Genomic DNA, 16,376 nt, shown 5'->3' with positions numbered 1-16,376 from the left:
TGATGTTTGTTGATTAATAAAGGCTTACTTGGGTTACTAGTATTTTGTCTACATGAAATTTTCCCTTATGCAAAATTACCTCTTCTTTACTAACATCCATTTCTATACTCCTAGATTTCTGATGGCTATCCTATTAAACATTATCTTTTGAAGGTCTTCTCAAACAGGATTCTAGTCCCAAGAGGGAATTGTGGATATGTCGTCTAAAGACCATACTTATTAAATATGGAAAGAAGCCTATTACCCAAAGTCTGACAGAAGTAACTTGTGAAGTCTGTCTATGGTCTATTAGTTGGTGCCATGGGCCTAGAGTGAGGAACTCCTGAGTTTAGAGCCCACCTCAGATTCTTATAAGTGTGTGAGATTCTGGGCAAGACACTCAGTTTTCTCATCTCTAAAATGGATATAATAATAGCATCTACTTTCCAAGGTTATTATGAGGAATATACAGAACAAAGTCTATAAAGTATTTTGCAAACATTAAAGTGCAATATAAATGCTAACTGCCATTATGATTTGAAGAAATTTTAATTTTCATAACTGGATTGAGAACCTACTCCAATGAAATCACAGATTCTTTAAATATTGAAGCATATGAAATTCTTATTTAGTTCCTTGGAGTATTGGAACCTAGTTATCCCTAGCTGTGGAGTTTCTTATTTCGAAGTCTTTGAAAAATTGTAACCTTTGATGTACTGGTGAATCTTCCCTTCCCCTGCAAGAACTCCTTAGTCCACAGAGCTTTCTCCTCCTCCCCTTTTGAATCCCATCTCCTTCAAAGAAGGGCCTAAATTCACTTTTTCTTTCAATCCCCAACAGTTTTGATCATTGGAAGCATTTAATAAATGTTCACAGATAGGTTGATTGATTTCCTCACAAGTTCCACCAGTCAAGGCCTTTCTAAGGCATGGAACTTATATGTTCCTTTGTTTTGCTTTGTTTTTCTTCCTTTGGTTATAAATATAAGCATGACTAAGTCACTTAACTTTAATTTCCCCATCTACAAAATGGGGGAATTATGCTCATTGACTTCTCAAACTCAAGTTCCTTCCAATACTAAATCCACAAACTTATGGATCTTTGTCTTATTAGAAGGAAATCTGTTTGCATGTTGATCTTTGGTGACTTCTGAATGGAATTAAAATCCTTCCTCAGGCAATTACTAGCTGTGTGACCCTGAGCAAGTCAAAACCTCATCTGCCTCAATTCTCTAGTCTATAAAATGGGGATAATAATCTGATTGTCCCATTCCTCCATTTTTCTTTAGGGTTGCCTTTGGATGTTCACTGAAAACTGAGAGCAGAAGGGTGATGGAACTGGCCAAGTTACTCTGCCCTATTTTGTCTTGGTGCTTGCAAAATTATGGAGTGTGTGTGTGTGTGTGTGTGTGTGTGTGTATGTGTGTGTGTCTTAAGACTTTTGTAGCACTAACATTTTTCTACTGCCAGTCTTGCCAACTACCCCCAATGCAATGTGGCCCAATTGCCCTATTTGCTCTGTAATCCAGAATAACTCTACTTGCAACAGGGATCTAGGTTCGAATACTGTCTCTGCTACTTCCCTAGTGATCTTGTGGGCTCTCAGTTCCCAACATCTATAAAAGGAGAGGCTTCCATATAATCCAACTAGAAAGGTCTCCTAGTAAATTTATTATCTTTCACCTTATAAGTGAGACCCAAGGAAATTAAGGGATTTGCCCAGGTGGCAGAGCTGGCTCAGACACAGCATTTCTAACATTAAGTCTATTCCTGTTTTCACTGTACCCCCATGTAGTGTTTTGACCTTTAGAAGGATACCTCTGAGGTCTGTGTGATACTGAATCCCTCCCTGCGCTATCTGCTGTGGGCATGAAAGCAGATTCTTGCTTTTCAGAAAGATCCCCAACAATGAGGGATGGAAATAAATGAGGATTTCCTGTTAAGGCTTCGTTAAGCAGGAAGGGAAACATATTATAACCACCTATTTCCTAGATAACTGAGATTCCCAGGTACTTTTCTTGAGATGGAACTGAATGCATCTCATTCCAGGTGCTGCTACTCAGTACAATTCCAGTCCCTCCAACACTGTCTGGAAATCATTCAGTGCCTCTGTCTAGACAGAGCATAGATGCCAGGCTCCCGCCTCCCTCCCTCTCTCTCTGTCCAAGCTTCCCAGGGTACTGTGTGTGTGTCTGCTAATTACACTGGGATTTTGCTCTCCTCCCCCCAGGAGCGTCTTTCTGTGGCTATATAGGTCATCTGATTGTTGTGATTGCATCCCAGAGACCTGTGGGGGGATGCATGAAAGGGAGCTTGCGCCTAGCCCCGCCAAGCAGAGAGCCACACACTTAGCCTGAATTCAAATGGGAATAATGTTACACAGAATTATCTGGGGCTTGTGTAGATTCAAAGACAGGCAGGTGAACTCTGATTGCAGACAGACCCCCTGACAGTTGAGAGGTGTGGAGAAGGCTGGGGTTTGGAGGGGGAGGGAGGGATGTTGCATTAGGATAATGAAGTGTGCAAAACTATGCAATAAATCAGGGCAAAAGGATTGTCTGAACTTGAGAAGGCCCTGAATGAATTGTATCACACACACACACACACACACACACACACACACACACACACACACACAACGCTAAGCAGAAGGTTATCTATTACAGAAATCCCTAGCAGACTCCCTATTGCTGAGAGGGCATTCATGTGGTCTCTTTAGAAAAATTTGTCTATCCCCAAAGCGTGATGGGATCCTGGAATGAATTCACAGCTGGAAGAATCACCAACGTGGAATAATCATCAGGCTGCTGGGAATGAACTCTGGTTACCTCAGGGGTCACTTATGGGATTTACAAACCCATGATGAGGGAAACAGCTGCTGACCGGGAAGGTTATTGAAAACCTCTGATAAATTGAAATTTATTATTCACTATTTTAGGTGTAAGCTCAGGAAGGTGCTTTATGTCAGTTTACAAGTATTCAAACAGGACATTTTTAAAGAAAGGAATTAAAAAAAAGAAGATAAGCTAAAAGAAAAAGCCTTCAGTGTCCTGGGGTCTCTGGGGACAACTGGCTTTCAAGATGCTATCCTATAGGGGGAATAGAAAAGCATTCATAGGGATAGCTTTATAAAACCTCAGAGTTTTATAACTTTGGATCATAGATGTAGAAATGTAAGGGGCCAACTACCCCTAACCCCCTCATTTTATAGTCAAGGAAACTGAGGCCCCAGATGAAGTCTTTTCTAAAATCAGACAGGTTCTAAATGTTAGAGGTAGAATATGAATACAAGTTTTCCGATTCCAAATTCATTTCTTTTTCTATTTTCCTATGCTTCCTTCATCCGAACTCCTCCACATGCCTTCTCATCCTGTGGGATTTATTCCCATGTTCTTTCTGCTGAACCATTTTGGAACAGGAATTCCTAGCACCTGAACAGGAATTCCTGTGGCATCCCTGACACGTTGTTGATGACCTCTAAAGAGGGACAGCTTCTCTATCTTCTGAAATAGCCTATTTTATTCTGGACAATTTTGATTATTAACAAAGTTTCTCCATTATGTTAAACTGAAATCTGTTTTTCCACACTTACCACTTAAGGTTCCTAATCCTGGGTCCAATTAGAATAATTCCAATCCCTCTTCTCTGAGACAGCCTTTCTGATACTTGAAAACAAATATAGATCCCATACTTCAATCCTTCTTTACTCGTGGGTAAATATTCACAGTTTTTTTCAACTGATCCTCACATAGCATAATCTTGAGTCACTTCACCACTTCCAAATGGTTTTTAAGCTTGTTCATGTTATCCTTAAATTTCAGAGCCCATAGCATGCTTTCCCTACAATACTTTTCATGTGTCCAACTAAGATCAATAACAATGGGGTAGTGCTTCTGTTATGGTAGATTCTTTACATTAGCTTTTCTGGCTCTGTCATACTGTTGACCCATTTTAAGCTTTTCATCCATTAAAGCATGTAAGTCAGCCCACTAACATTTATTGAGCACTCATTAGATGCCAAATACTTTACTAAGGGCTGGGAATACAAAGATAAGTACAAAGTCAGTCTTTGCCCTCAAGGAGTTTATATTCTAAGGAAGGAAAACAACACATAAAAGAAAGCTGGGGAACAGAGTATATAGCACTGTCAAAAGAGGTTCTGGAAAGAGCCTAGTTGTGATTTTTAAAAGATGATTTGGAACATTGCTTTATGTTTTTATAGGACAGAGAAGAAAAATTACTTCAGTGAACTGATGGGATTTTGTCTTTTCCCTTTAGTAGAATAAAGATTGGCTTTAGCTCATCACTTCTCTTTTTCTTAGAGGTTTCCTGTGAATTTGGGGACCATCAACTTATATCTTGTCTTTCATTCAGGTTCTTATTTACCTCAGAACCAGGTCTGGTATTACTTAGTGATCATTATTTCCTTTCCAATCCACCAAGCAATGGATACATTCCTTCAGAATAGAAATTGTATCATTCTTTGTCTTTATGTTCTTAGCAGTACAGTAGGTGCTTAATGATTGCTTGTGAACTAATTGAATAAAGAGCTCTGTCCATCTATCTGCTCTAGAGATTCTCTAAGATGGATTCAAAGGTTTTATTTCATCTAAGACCTCCTGTTTCTGGCTATTTGATCCTGCAGCTATTTGAGTCAGAATAGAACCTCCAAACTTGACCCCAAAAATGTTTATTGGGGCAAGAGGATAGTCAGTTTTGTTGCTAAATCCTTCTCCACATCTTATCTAAAACCTGGGAGAATATAGTCAATAAAATGCTTTTTTTTTTCTTTCAGAGCATTTTCTCAGAATGCCTTCATCCTTCCATGCTTCCACTGGGCACTATATAAATACCTATTTCTTTTCCTTCATGCATTTCTTTCCAACATTTGAGCTGAGTTTTGAAAGAAACCAGATTACTAAAAGGCAGAAGTGGTAGCTAAGGAGGGGGAGAATTCCAGGGATAGAACAAAGAGAATTCAGTGCAAGGGCACAATAACGGGAGCTAGGTTGTGAAGGAATTTAAATGACCAACAGAAATCTGAATTTGATCTTATTGGTAAGAGAGCATTGGAGTTTGTTATGTGGGGTAAGTTAAATGTTTAGTTCTGTTCTTTAGGAATATCCCTTTGGCTGTTGCATGGAGGATGGATTGAAGTAGGGAGAGACTTGAGACAGGGAACCTAATTGAGAGAAAATTGCAATAGTCCAGGCAAGAAAGAGGTGTTGAGGATCTGAATGAAGATAATGGTTATAAGTAAGTTACTCGTTCTCTGAGCTCCAGAATATTTATCTAGCTTAAAACCTTTATTTTATATAGGAAGAAGTGAAGGTCCCTTCTACATCTCATATTGTATGATGGAAGGAATAGCAAAATGTTGTTAGTAAGAATCTTTGGTGAGGGTGTTATTAAAAACTTATTTCCTCAATAAGTGAAAATTCTTTAGATTGACCCCCCAAAGGCAGACTTTACTTTAGATGTCTTCACAAAATAAATAAGCTACAGCCTCCCGTGTGATTCACACAGGAAGCAAGGAAGCCCCCTGCTAATCTAGGTGGAGGGGAGCTGATATGCTTTAGCATTTGCAGAATTGAATATGTCCTTGGCAGTGTGGATTAATTATAGCATTATAATTAACCTTTGTCTCCTTCTCTAATGGCCCAAAGCTTGTGGTGTGGGCTGCAGGAGTTTGGGGTCATTAAGAGTGTGCTGGTAGGTTTATTTTTTTTAGTCAACGGTTTCATTAAGGACCTAGTTTCCAAATTTAATGACCCCCTCTTTTCTAGGTCTGAGCTATCCACATTGTGTAGCTATTCAAAAGGCCTCTCTGGGAAGCATTTTCTTCTGAGCAAAAGCCTCATTAAACAGCAGCAGATGTTGGTCATTGGGTGGGAATTGCACATTTTTTTGGAGGTAGGGGTCTTTCTGGGGCTAGACTTGAATATAGGCTGAGTGGGCAACCTCCCATGTCGCATGATTTCAAGGGCATTAGACATGGAACTTGTTTTCTGAATTCTCCTCTATCATATTTACAAAGGAAAGCCTGCGTAGCCCTGTCCCATGGGTGGGTAGGTCTGTTAATCACCTGTTATTCTGTAGATGAACCTGTTTAAATCTGTTTTGCCCTGCACCAGAAGAAAAATCGAGGGAGACTATGATTATTTATAAATCAGAAATATAGACATATTGGCCAAAAGATCACCAGTGTTTTCATTTCCTTGCCTCCCCCCATCCCCCTCCCCAGGAAATCTAGTATGAAATTCCATGATCTTAGGATTCTGAGGAAAAAATGAAGCAAGTTTCATAGTTATTGAACTGAGTTATAATCAAAAATATATTAACAGGCTAGAAAATTGGGTTGATTTGGAGGATTTGAAGCAACTAGTTGGCAAAGTGAATAAAATTCTGGACCAGGCATTAGGAAAATGTAAGTTCAAATCTCACCTCAGATAATTACCAACTGTGTGACTGTTTTCTCATCTATAAATTGGGGATAATCATAGCACCTACTTCATGGAGTTGTTGTGAAAATAAAACTACAAAATGTTTGTAAAGTGCTTTGCAAGTCTTAAAATATGATATAAATGCTTCTGATTTGAACCACTTACAAGTGTGTATTATATAACTTCAACTGAGCCCTCATTGCTGCTAGGTAACCATACTATACCTCCTTTATATACCACTTTGTATATCAGCTCTTCCAAACCTTTTCATCTTTCCCAAAAGCTCCTATGGTTCCCCCTTCTTCATCCTCTCAACCAAGAATCTTGCCCCATATTTTACAGGAAAAAAAAGATGTCATTCACTGTAAACTCCCATCTTCTCCAATCTTCCTTATCTCCCATCACTCAGATGCCTTCTACTTCTATTATCTCTTTCATTCTTATCTTACATATTGAGGTGACCTTATCAAGGCTAACCCCTTTAACTTTCTCAAGTGATCCCATTCCCTCCAAAAGACTGCTCCTTTTGCCAATTATTTTCACTCTCTCCATATTAACCAGCTCATTTACTACTACTCTTATAAACATATCTCTATCCCTAAACTCATCCCTGCCTCCTGCCTTCCCTTTACTATACTGGGCAATACCATTATCTCAGTCCCTTAGGCTCCCAAGTTAAGAGGTGGTTCCTCACTATCTCTCACCTCTAAATTGAAAGTAATTGCATTTGGCGTTTAATTTTATGATCAAATAAAAATCACCAACACATTAGCTATAAGCCCAAAGGATAATCATCCTTTGACTTATAAACTCAACTTATCAGAATCACATTTTGCTGGGTTTTTGGAGTGATGGTTGTCACTGTTGTTAGTTTGTCTTTTGCCTCTTTCTCTAAAAAGTCACAACTTATTGGCTATTCCCCCTGGGATCAGCACAAAGAGCTTCCAGTTTCCTACATTATGGCCATCTACTTTTGCAGCTTTAGACTCGGATAATGGTTGCAAGTTTTTGGAGGGCAGAGCCCGAGTCTTCTCTTTCTTCCATATCCCACCCACAGTGCCTAGCACAGAACTGGGCACACAGTAGGAAATCAATACTCCTTTGATTAAAGTCACTAAGAAGAAAGAGCTGTGGTACACAATCAGAAAAGTGAGGCAGTTCAATGAGATCTTGAAAAGCCTGCAAGTTCCTGGAAGAGAATGGGATCTCTCTTTGATTACCAAGGCAGGAAGGTGAACTTAGATTTTTTTCCTCTTGTTATTCAGGTTTGAAATGTCAAGGTCAGCTTTGATTATTCCATCTCCCTCAGCCTTAACATCAGTCATTGATTCCTCTTAATTCTTACTGAATAATGCTTCTTGCATCCAATTCTTCCTCCTACTTACCTGACACACACCTAGTTCAGGTCTTGATCTCATACCTGGGCTCTTACAGTGACCTCCTATCTAATATCTCTGCCTCCAGTCTTCCTTGTTCCTCTAAGCCACTACAAAATATTTTCTTTAATCCAGCTAAAAACCCTTCAGAATAAAGCTCTAAATCCTTGCCTCAGAATTAGAAGTCCATAGTCTGATTTCAGACTTCTTTACCCAGTTTATTTCTCTCTCTGCTTTCCAATTTGTCCCCTTTGCCCCTGTTAGATTATTTCTGGAAAGCCCCCAGTCCTAGAATGTATCCTGACATACTCTTGGAGTCTTTTTATACAGTAACCTATCAAACTATTATACAGTAACAGTATCAAAGACTATACTATCTATTGAGCACCCAGAGTTGTGAAAAGCAAAATATTGAATTAAAGGCATTTTAAGGGGTTCTCTCTCAATTAACCAAAAAGTCCAATTTCTAGAATTCCTTATTATCTGAAGATTTTAATAATGAACTATATGACTCTATTAATTTTCTCCCTTACCTCCCTCACCATCCCTGCTGTGAAGATTGAAGCTGGTATTTCAGAGACACTGGTACTTTCCTATCCCCACCCCTCCTCCTCCTGTAGTCCACATTCAGGCAATATGGCCATGGATCACCCTTCTGTCACCTTGCTGCTTCCTCTTTGAGCGACAGGGGGTCTGGCTACTGAATTCCACTGAGTTCATGTCTGACTCAGCTTCAGCTCAGGCTCTGTTGCCTTCAGTCCTTCCGTCAGTGGCTGGACCACTTCCTTACTGTCTGGGTATAATTTAGATCCTTGTCGCTCTAAATCCCACAGATGTACCAATGGATAAAACTTTTGATTTGCCGCCCCCCCCCCCAACCTCCTCACAACCCAATGTGTTCCTGGAAAGAAACTATCTATCCCTGCTTTGTTCTAAGACGTCTAGTCCCTGTTCATAAAAATAAAGTATCACTGGCATGCCCTGAGTGAGAGCTCAATGGATCAGTCTGTCCTCTCTTTGTGACATGTCCCTTTCACTGCTGAATTAGATTACCACAATACAGAGCAACTTATGTCTGTCATATGTTATGGATCAGGCTTAATTGTTCATCTTGCCTTTCATCATGTCATCATATTTCACAGACCGTGATTAACTAGAATTCTTTGGAGGTGCTGCACAGTTTGGTTTGGCTAGCTACTTAACCTCCTTCCTCCATATGGCTGTTTGACTTGAACCTCCTTCAAGCCTTTGGATGAAGGCACTTGTTACACTGGTTAACTGGAATATTTATTTAAGGATATTTAAGTATTTGTCTCTAATTTATTTAATATTCATATTAAAGCATAAACTCCAAAAAACAGCACAAGAGAAACATTCTATTCCAAATGTAATTCTGACATTCTCCCCTCTCCTTTTCTTGTTCACCAAGTCAACAAATATTTATTAAGTTCTTACTAATAGGTATTATGTGAAGCAATAATCAATAGCTTATATTCCAGTGGTGATGGTGGGAGAACAAAATACAAACAACTGTATACATACAAGATGTATGTGGGGTAAATTGGACATCATTCCAAGAGGAAAGGATTGGTGTTGACCAGAGAGGTAGTGTGCCCTAATAGATAGAGGTAAGACCTAGAGTTCAGAAAGAACTAAGGTCAAAGTCTGTATCAGAAACTTGTTAAAAAGTTCCTTAACCTATATGTTTTATTTTCTTTAACTATTAAATAATACAGTTGGATTCAATTACTTTAAGTTTCTTTCTAGTTCTAAAACCATTACCCTATGATTTACTTCATGAGCTAAGTGGGTGCTTACTCTCAGGTGTCTACAAGATGGTACCACTGGCTATATTTCTAAAGGGGCTACTTCAATAGCATCATTGATTTTTTTTCTATTCCAAAATGGCCACTAGGCTAAGCCCCCCAGAGCAGACATTTAGAAGCCAAACTGCCTGATCTTCAGAGAGGAAAGAGATTTTGGTGCTAAGCTTCTTAAGACGACTGCCAGGAATTAGAGAAACTAAATCTGCTTTTCTGAGTTCTATGTGGTTGTTATTGAAGTTTGTCTGGCTGCTTGCATTGGCTCTGATTTGTACTGGGGAGGATGGTATAGGAGCCAAGTCAAAAAAAAAGTTATACTATTCCCAAGTCTGCTCCTGACACTAACCCTGCCACCCTGATAGTAACTGGTTTCCCCTTCAAAAACGAAAACTGCAACAAAAATCACTGATTTGAAACATATGATATCTGAATTCTGGTTTAGCTATAATAGTCTTGCTGCTATGATAGATTTCTGTTGCCTGATCCTTATAGGTCCTCTGGTGATGGGTAATGATCATATCATACCTATTGAATGAAACTCTTCTAAGTTAGTCTGAAACATTGTCTCCATCTTGGTTACTTCAAAGCTATGTGTCATATATGATTGATAAAGACTTTTGAAATTGCAAAAGTTTGTCATATTAACACAAAATTGTACTACTTTGTGGCATCTGGGAGATAAATCAGTAGACAAATATTTATTAAGATCCTGATATGTTCTAGGTGCTGCTTTTGACATATAAGGATAAAACGACATAAATGAAATAGTCCTTATCTTTGTAGAGCTTATATGTTATCAAGGGAGCCAAAATATGCATATGAGTATGTATAAAGTAAATACGTAATTTGGATTGGAGCACTAGTAGTGGGGATGGGGAGAGAGGTGCTGAGAGGATCAAGAATTATACCATGTAGGAGGTAGTATTTAAGTTGAGCTTTGGGCAGAAGTGAGCAGGGAGTTTATTCCAGGTATGAAGGGAAGCCTGGAAATGGGAAATGGAATGCCATGTGTGAGGGATTGCAAAGTTAGCTTGGCTAGACTGCAAAGTGCATAAAGTAGAATGATATCAAATAAGCTTGGAAAGGAAAATTGGAGGGAAGTTATGAAGGGCTTTAAATACCAAGTAGAAAAATTTGCATTTAATTCTAGAAGCAACAGAGACCTGGTAGAATTTGTTGCACCAGGGAATGACATAGTCATACCTGTGCCTGAGGAATATCAGTTTGGCAGCTGTGACAAGGATGAATTGGAGAAGGGAGACTGGACATAAGAAAACCAATTCAGAGATTGTTGTAGTAGTTCAAACTAGAGGTAATGGAGGCCTGATCCAGAATGTTAACTGTAAATGGAATGAAAAGGATAGATATGAGAGATGTTGTAGAGGTCAAAACTTGGCAATTGAATGGGTCTATGGAGTGACAAAGAGACAGGATGACCTTGAGGTCAAGAATCTGGGTGACTATGATGGCTGTAACTTCAGCATAAATTGGAATGTTCAGAAAAGAAGTGGGTGTATGGGGGAAAATAGTGAGTAATGTCTAAAAGTAAGAGAAATAACTTGGAGATTGTTGTTTCTCAGATAAACATTGAAACTAATGAGAATACTTGTTTTTGTAGGAAAATAAGGATATAAAAATTCCTTGAAATGATGCTAGAATAGAATCTATCTATATGCTTGTATATATTTCTGTATTTTTGCATATCTATATTTTTATATAGATATATCTCTATATGTACTATATAGTATATCTATCTATAGACTTGGCCAGCCCTTGGGCTTTTTCAAAAAAAATGTCCTCTAAGCAACTTTGGTTTTGTTGGGGCTGGGGAATGTCTGTTGTGTGAAACATTCTCTCTTCTCAGACATGATTTAGTGTAGGTGGTAAAGCCTCCGGAATAGGGACAGAATTAGGACATACACATTTTCACATTTCCCATCTTTGCTCAAGCCAGCTGTAAAACAGCTGCCTCCACTGTTTTGTTCCTCTGTCACTTGGATTTTAATTATCCCCCTGCCCCCATCCCTAGTTAAGGAAGAATAATCTACAGTCTTATAATTCACCCTAGAGAGTCAACCCTACAGCTAGAACACGCCAGACACTATGGTATTTATAGATTTCCAGGTGGGGTCTTTGAAAAAAGAAACATTTATCCAGATGCATTTTCTGCAAAAAAATCTCTTTGAGTAAATGTTGTTTAGGCTGCCCCAATTTGGATCATTCTGGTCTCTGTATAAATAAATAAAAAGGGCAGAAGAACCAAATGCTAATTACAACTGTTGGTACTTTATAGGTTAGGCTAGAACTTGGTAAAGCACAGTGACAAGTTTTAAATCATTCTCAGATTTGATATTTTATAGCTTGCTTGGTGAAGGGGAAATAGAGGCTCATTCATTCCCACCACAGTATTCAGAGTTTTAAAAACTCTTGGCGTTTGGGAACTCCATTTAGGATCGACAAATGGTAAGTGGTTAGATGGATAGGAATCAGCATGGACCAAGTCATGTCAAAGTGAATGTAAACCTTGAGAACAATTATGGAACTGTTCCATTCATATCAACCCAATCTGACTCAATAATTTTTAAATTTAGTTGCTTAGTACTATTCAAAACCTATATCTATATCTATATTATGTTATATCTATCTATATCTCTATATATGGATATATATATATACATATATATATTATTCAGCAAAATCCCTCACTAATATTCAGAATAAAGATAAGATGTAGATGCCAGAAATTATTGAGAATGATTCTAGGAGAATAGAAAAGCAATTAAAGAACATTTATGTATATGGCAAGAGAATTTGGAGTAAGGGAAAAATCACCATGAATTAGGGAAATATTTAGGCAGGAAAGGCTACATGGAAATGATGAAAGTAGTTCTCACCTTTCATGGGTCCTCTCCCTATATATCCTGAAGTCCCTGTGCCTCTATCTTAACATAAAAATATGATGTTTTGTACATATTATGAGAAGCAATGTGGTGTAGTGGGCAGAGAGTTGATCTTGAAAGCTAGAATAGAATCTGGGTTCAAATCTCACTTCCAGTACACACTGGCTATATGATCCTGGGCAAATTGTTTAATTTTTTAGCATTTTAAGCAACTTTCTAAGTGTATAAATTTCAGAGAAGGTGCCAATCTATGTTGAGCAAGGAAGTTTCACAGCATCAAAGACTTAGAGCTGGAAGGAATGTTAGAAGCCATTGAGTCCAACACTCTCATTTTCTGTATGGAGAAATTGAAATACAAGATCACACAGCTAATAAATGTATAAGGCAGGATTCTAATTCAGATTTTCCTAACTCAAAGCCTAGCATTTACCTTTGGTTCTTTCAGTCACCTTTTTACTCGTTTCCTCATGTGAGAATGCCCTATATCAATGACATAACAAATTCAAATTTCCCTTATCCTATCTTTGCATTATGTGTTGTTCCTTTTTGGTATTGCATGGTATTGACAATGCAGGCTCTGTTGCCTTTGAGCTGTGTAAAAAGGAATTTAATGTCATTGGGTCTCGTGTTCTCCAACAGAACAAGGAAGGACTTGGATTAGATGATCTCTAAAGAAATTTCCAGCTCTTAATCCATTAATCCTATCATTTTTTCTATTTCATAGAGGAATAAATTAAGCATAGAGAGGATAAGTAATTAGTCCAAGATTATAAAATTTAAAATGGCACAAATGGGATTTGAACCTGGATCTTCTACCATACTGTAATGTCTTTTACAAGAAGACTATGTCCAGATCCTGCACCAAGCCAATTCAGTCCCATAGAATGGTGCTTCCCCACAAGACAGTAAGTCAGGAAAATGGTATTTCATCATTTCTTGTTCAGAGGAAAACCCCTGATCTTTTATGATATACTAAGTAGTTAAAGCCACAAAATCCAAGATGATGATCTCATGGAAAGAGCCCTGGGTTTGGAGTCAAAACACTCGATTGAGTCTTTGAGTCTCTGTCACTTACTACTTGTATAATCTTAGCCAAGTCACTTGCACTCTGAATCTTACATTCTTCCCTGTAAATAAGAATTCTAGATGAAAGCAGTTATATTTTACACAAGATGAAATTCTTACATACCAGCTATATAAACCATAATTGTTTAAGTTACTAAGTCACTTAATGACTTTGAGTCTTAAAAATCAGGAGTAAGATCTAGTCCTTCTCCTTCCAAGTTCAGGATTCTCTCCCATTTGAAAGGTCCATTTCCAAAGTGAATTCAAGAGGGGTAAAAAGTTAAGATGGTGGTCATTGCTAGGACTTTCCTAAATAGAGCCAGAGCAGGTTTGTATGGTGTCTTTGCTGGGGAAGAGGAAGGTTTCCTCTGGATTCTCTGAAAATGTTTAGCACTTAGCCCAATACCTGAAACAAAGTAAAGGCTTAAAAATATTTTTACTAAATAATTGACTGCTACAGCTATGTGGCATTGAATTTCAAGAATCATCTTATCAAGTTTAATTCTGGTGGAAAGACTTTGGGATTTTAGGGGAAAGACAAGGGAATAAGCTTTTATATAGCACCTATTATATAATCAGTCATTGTGCTAGATGTTTTATCATTTGATCCTATCTCCGCTGTATACTTTCCAGGAATATAAACATAAATAATAATGTTGATGCACACATTGTCAGTGCTAGCTCAGTGTTTGGGAGGCTCCAAAAGAGTGTGGTTGAAAAGAAATATCAGACTTCCTCCCAGACTCAAGGTCTATAGAGATACTATGCTTACCTCATTGTTAAAAGCCTCTGAAAATGGGACACTCTGCCAGCGTCATGCAAGGAAACTGAATCACTTCCATTTGAATTGTCTTAGAAAGGTTCTGACGATTGCTTGGCAAGATAAGGGACTACACATTGAAGTTGTGCAACTTGTGCAAGAACTTCAGTTCTTGAACTGAATTGTCAAGCATTCAAACTCTATTGCAGAGAGTGCAACTAGCCACATTGTTCAAATGCCAAACATGTGCTTGTCTAATAGACTATTTTACAGAGAACTCACACAAAGCAAATATTCATACAGAGGTCAGAAGGAGCAATACAAGGACACTCTCAAGGTCTCTCTGAAGAATTTTGGAATTGATTGTATGACATGGGAGATGCTGGCAAAGGACCACCCAGTATGATGTGCCTGTATCAAAGAAGGCACTGTGCTCATTGAGCAAAGCAGAATTGCAGAAGTTCAGAGGCAATGTGAGATGTGTGAATTTAGAACTATTTCTACTCCAAATGTTCATATGGATTATCTGTGCCCAACCTGTGGTAGAGTTTTCTGAACTTGAATTGGTCTGATCAGCCACAATCAGATGCATTACCTTGAACCCAGCATAATAATTTCATTGTTGTCCTTTTTTCTTAAAAAGGACCAAAATAGCTTTTTTTTTTTTAATTCTAAGATTATGTGTTCTAGTAGAATACTGTATTTGAAGTTCAAAGTTATTGCTTTTGGATTTACACATAACTTTTTTCTTAAAAAGGACAACAATCAATCACTTAGTTTTCACAAAACCCCTGTGGGTTGGGTGCTGTTTTGATTCCAATTTGATGGTTGAAAAAACTAAGGCAAATACAAGTTAAATGACTTGTTTAGTGTCGCATAGCTAGTAAGTATATGATGCTGGGTTTGCACTCAGGAACTTTAGGTCCAGGGTTCTTCATTGTACCACCTTGATTTTAGTGGACTAAAAGTACAAATATAAGGCAATAGTATAATATGAATACACTAAAAACTAGGATGATCTCAGACTGAATTAAGAGAGAAATAATGTTCAGAACAGCAAATTCTTAGCTGGTATCCGCCCTGGAGAATCACAGTGAAGGGACTGGAGGTTTAGCATATGGAGTTTGGTTAAGGAATTACAGATGTTCAACTTAGAACAGAGAAGACGCAGTGGAGGATTTGATGGCTGTCTTCAAGTATTTGAAGGGCTGTCATATGGAAGAAGGATTGGATTTGTTTCAGTTGGTCCCATGTGAAATAACCAGGATCACTGGATATAGAAAAGCATATAGTTTGACATAAGGAAAATAATACTAACAATTAGATTGTTACAAAAGAGAATGGTGTCCCTCAAGAAAAGATAGCTACTATTAATTGGAGCTCTTCAAGAAATGTCTGGATAAAAACACATATTGATAGTGTTGAAGAGGAGATTTCTCTTTAGGTGATCCATAAAATTCTTCATAACTCTATATGGATAATTCTTGACTAAAAGAAACAAGTATGTGTCCATTATTGTCAAAGAAGAGACATCACTCCACCATCCAATCTCATTTCCAAGTAGATCATCTTCCAGCTATGATGTTAACTAAATTGTTTGGAAGCTTTAAAATATTTTTTCTAAGTATTTTGTATTTGGTCGTGGCTATAAATTAAAGGTGAAACAATTACTTTTTTGTAAATGAAAGAATGGTCTTTTATCGAACCCTTTTATTTATTTCTCCTATGTTTCTTCCATCAACATTTTACAGCATTGGATTCTAAGAAAAAACTGAAAAGCTAAATAAAAAATATGATCCTGTTATAGTTTTTATCATAAAGTCATAGTTGGACTAGAGTTATTATAGTTAGGATATGCAAACTAAACAGATGCTAACATCAACCTATACTTCAAAATGATTACCACAACGGCCACATAATGACTCCTGCTGACAGATTTAACTTCATAAACTATGGCTTTATGGTAATATAGTATCTGCGTGCTTTCTTCTGGTTTTTATGACAATATCAACAATTCATTTGTGGTCTTAT

The sequence above is a fragment of the Antechinus flavipes genome, chromosome 2 (genome assembly GCF_016432865.1).
Source record: "Antechinus flavipes isolate AdamAnt ecotype Samford, QLD, Australia chromosome 2, AdamAnt_v2, whole genome shotgun sequence".
Taxonomy (NCBI): domain Eukaryota; kingdom Metazoa; phylum Chordata; class Mammalia; order Dasyuromorphia; family Dasyuridae; genus Antechinus; species Antechinus flavipes.
This window is presented reverse-complemented; position numbering follows the sequence as displayed.